At 35.4% G+C, this 4,034-nt stretch overlaps 1 protein-coding gene across 1 annotated transcript in view; it reads left to right on the forward strand.

The window, feature by feature from the left end:
• Positions 1 to 4,034, forward strand: part of LOC137640259 (uncharacterized) — a 33,231-nt gene continuing 29,197 nt past the window's right edge. The window contains exons 1-2 of the mRNA XM_068372850.1: positions 1 to 79; positions 530 to 633. The gene's annotated coding sequence lies outside the window, so the exon portion shown is untranslated. The remainder of the gene's footprint in view (positions 80 to 529; positions 634 to 4,034) is intronic.

Consider the following 4,034-nt stretch of genomic DNA (forward strand, 5'->3'; position numbering starts at 1 on the left):
GTTTAGTTGTCAAAAAATGTAAACAAACCTCAACATCTTAAAGACTGAGTCAAGTGACTTAGTTTTACTGAATGCTAAGGTAATACGCAAATATCATTTAACAATTTATACTGATAGAGTAATTTGATGATTACCTTTTGTTCTTTGGAGTTAGAATAATTATTGTAGATGGAACGACAGAGAGACATTTCGTTAATTTTTCAATTGTGTGCTTCACTGTACCACATGTACGTTAATCTGTTCAGTCTAAACTAAGCTGTTTTCTCTAAATTGGGTCTTGAACTGTGATGACTTGGATATTTTGGATAAACAATGTTAAACTGGAAAGTCTTCAAAACATATGGATCATGTTGTAGCCTACCGTAGTAATTAGCTTTAGGGCAGAATCCTTTATAGTAAAATATCTTTGGTTATTCTGGACATTTATTTGTTATTAAGTGGAAACCACATATTTATTGTGTGTCATATATCTTGGTTTATGCATTATTTACCAAGATTATTGTTATAAATGTTATGGTTTTATTTTCAGATTCCCGTTTCTACTGGCCTGGGGCTGTTTATAAAGTTGATGTATGGAACAATTACTTGGAACATTATTGGGAAAGCATTCTTCGGAGATCATGCAGAATACCGGTGAGTAGCAGAGAATTAGATGGTGAGATAAGGTGAAGGATAACATGGAGAGAAGAGGTTTGGTGGAAGGGGATGCCTTTGATCGAAGGCATTGGAGAAGGCGCATCAGATAATTGACCCCTTAATGTAGGGATAACAGTGGGGAAGAACAAGGAGAAGAGTATGCCATACTCAGTCTGAACCCAGTGTAGCTTAATAAATGCGGGGTGTATGTATGATAGCGGCCACCTGTATGTATTATTATGTCTAACTTAGAATACGGCAGTGTAAGAGGGGTCGCAGGGGGGGGAGGTTAGCCCCACTGTTAGGTTATGTAAGGACACGGCTTGTAGGTTAGGTCAGGGGGGTAAGTTTAGGTTAGTTGATGTCCAATTTTAATGAAAGCGTGAGGAACTGGCCGCTGATATACAAAGGCTCCATAAATGCATCTTTACTTAGTCAAGGGTTTCACTTTTGAACCTCGTGACCATCCCCAGCCCCAGTCATGTCCCAGTCCATAGCTACCCGATACCTCCAGATTAGCTGACAATTCTGTATATCCCAACAATAATTGATTACATGAATTTACTGTAACATATGTAGGCAGAGTTTTGGTGTTTGAAATTTTGACCTAACTCCTGGTTCCTTATGATAAGATAGAATTTATACTCAATGCAAGTTAAACAACTAACTTAACCTAACCTTACCTAGGTAATGCATTTTACTTGGTCAAGGCCTTAGCCTCTGAACCCACAGTACAGTACCTTGCCCCTCCACCTCAAGTCCCATTTAACCAAACATGTAATTCATAAATCTATCCTTAAAAGTACTGTACATGAAGTCAGCATTTTCACCTTAATTTACCTCTAATTGTTGAAGTTTGATACTTTTAATCAATTACATTTACTTGTGGAAGGTGTTGGCCCTTCAGTATTTTTTTTTAAGGTGAAAATCTATTGCAACAAAAGTAAATTCATATGGTTATTTTATACAAGAGATTTGCCTTCCTTTGTGAAATTCACTGCTCTTGGTTTTCAAAATCTACACAGGCCACTGAAATATTGTAATACAGTACAGTAGTACCCCAGTTTACTAGTTTAATTTGCACTGGGGCAAGCTCACCAAGCAATATGCTCATTAACCAAAACTCGATGAGTTATACACTTCTACATATACACTAATTTTTATTGGACCTTTAATGTAATTTATATGAAAAATTATAACTCTTAGCATCACAAATGATTACAAATCAATAACTTACAATGAAAAAATGAATATTGGTAAATTAACTCGCAATTTACCTTTGAAGAGAATCGTTGCTGGCATTAGGGAGACGAGAGAGTAGGAGGAAGAAGAAGAGGGGGTTACTTCTTGAAGGGAGAATTTCCCTCCATGAGAACTTCTGGTAAATTATCAATTATCTCTTTTAAAAAATTTTCACTACCACTAAGTGAATCACCTAATTTATGCTTTATGAGCACTTGTTTATCTTTATTTTTACACTTGGATTCAATTTTAACAAGGAGCCTATCCAAAAATGACTCCTTGCCTTTCCTTTGAAATTGCATGAAAATGAGGTAAAATCAATGAGCATAGTATAAGCACTGTAAGTCTCTATTGTACTTGTCTACAAAAATTCGCATAGCGAAGGGAATTTGTGCTTGTAAACTGATTAGAATTTTTATGCTCATGTTCCAATTTTCTCTTATTCAGAGTCACATGCAGGTATGCCGATTTGAGCACATTCAGAGTCACTCGTAAACCGAAGTGCTACACTAACTTTATGTTCTGCAGATATCTAATAGATTCATCCCTATTTTCTGGAACAGAACTTATTATATATATTGTAGAATGACGAAATCACATCTAAACTTAAAATTTTGTCACAAGATTTAAGATATGTCATGAGTTAACTCTCAGCTTGAAATCATCTGTGGTTACTGTGTGGATACCTTGTAGGTCGCAGAATATGAAATGATAAGAATGCTATGGGTTGATAATACAGTACTATTATTATCTATGTACAACCTTAGATGTAAACAAGCTGCCTCATGAGACATGACCTATCTTGACCATGCATACACTTAACTTCAGATGAAGGACTGCACAGTTTTGCATCATGTGTTATATAATATAGATTGCTTAAAAAACGAACGTTTCCCCATCTTTTTTTCTTTAATTCTAGATCAAGATTTGCTCTACATTTAGAGGGTTTTCCATATTTTTGGCTTGTTCCATTTTGCTATATTTGATATTCTGTGTTCTGCAAACAACTGTGTGAGTTTTAGAGGAAAGAAGAGCTAAAACAAGTGAACTGCAAAAACATAAATGATGAAGAATGCATAACCCACAATATTGCATATCTATTTACCCTTAGCAGCCTGCTAGGTTTATGGCTCATGTGTACAATCGGTAACAATCACCAAGGAAAGCTGTGGCAAGGTCAGTATCAGGGATGTATCATTATCTAACCCTCCCAAATCTGGACACCCTCTGGGGTTCTTCAGACTAAGCTTATTTAGTCCTTTAAATTATACATGGGTACTGTATATCTTAACCCAACTAAACCTACGTCAGGATGGCATAGCATCTAAGACAACCCTTGATTTACCTTTATCAGTTATTGGTTAATTTAAGTTTTGGGTACTCTGATTTCGTGCTTGAATGAGTTTCATTTTCTGTAATTCAGTGTTTTTATAGGAGGTGTGAAGTGCATTGTTTTTATTAGATACCGGTATCTTTGTTATTTAATGGAATTTAAGTAAACTTACGTACTGTCATCTCTGAATTAATAATGCATTGTTTTTATTAGATACCGATGTTTTTATTATTTAGATGCAATTTAAGTACACTTACGTACTGTCAACACTGAATTAATCTCTCTCTCTCTCTCTCTCTCTCTCTCTCTCTCTCTCTCTCTCTCTCTCTCTCTCTCTATATATATATATATATATATATATATATATATATATAGCCCAGTGAGGAAAGGAAATAAATAGATGAGAACAAATCAACAATAAATCATATATATATATATATATATATATATATATATATATATATATATATATATACAGTGAGCCCTCGCTACTTCGCGGTTCGACCATTGCGGATTCACCACTTCGCGGATTTTTTTCATAACCCATATATACATATATCGCGGATTTTCCGGAAATTTCGAAAATACCGCGATGTGACCGATGGTGTGAGATTGGAGAAAGTAAGGAAAATTGAATCATGATTGATTTTCAATATAAATGAAACTTTGAGGAGCAACAAAGATAGCATTTGTTAGAGAGATAGAGAGAGGTAAGGAATGGGAGGTAGTGAAAAGTAGCCCACAGAGAGAGAGAGAGAGGTAGAGAGAGAGAGAGAGAGGTAGAGAGAGAGAGAGAGAGGTAGAGGTAGAGAGAGAGAGAGAG

The sequence above is a fragment of the Palaemon carinicauda genome, chromosome 4 (assembly GCF_036898095.1).
Source record: "Palaemon carinicauda isolate YSFRI2023 chromosome 4, ASM3689809v2, whole genome shotgun sequence".
Classification (NCBI taxonomy): domain Eukaryota; kingdom Metazoa; phylum Arthropoda; class Malacostraca; order Decapoda; family Palaemonidae; genus Palaemon; species Palaemon carinicauda.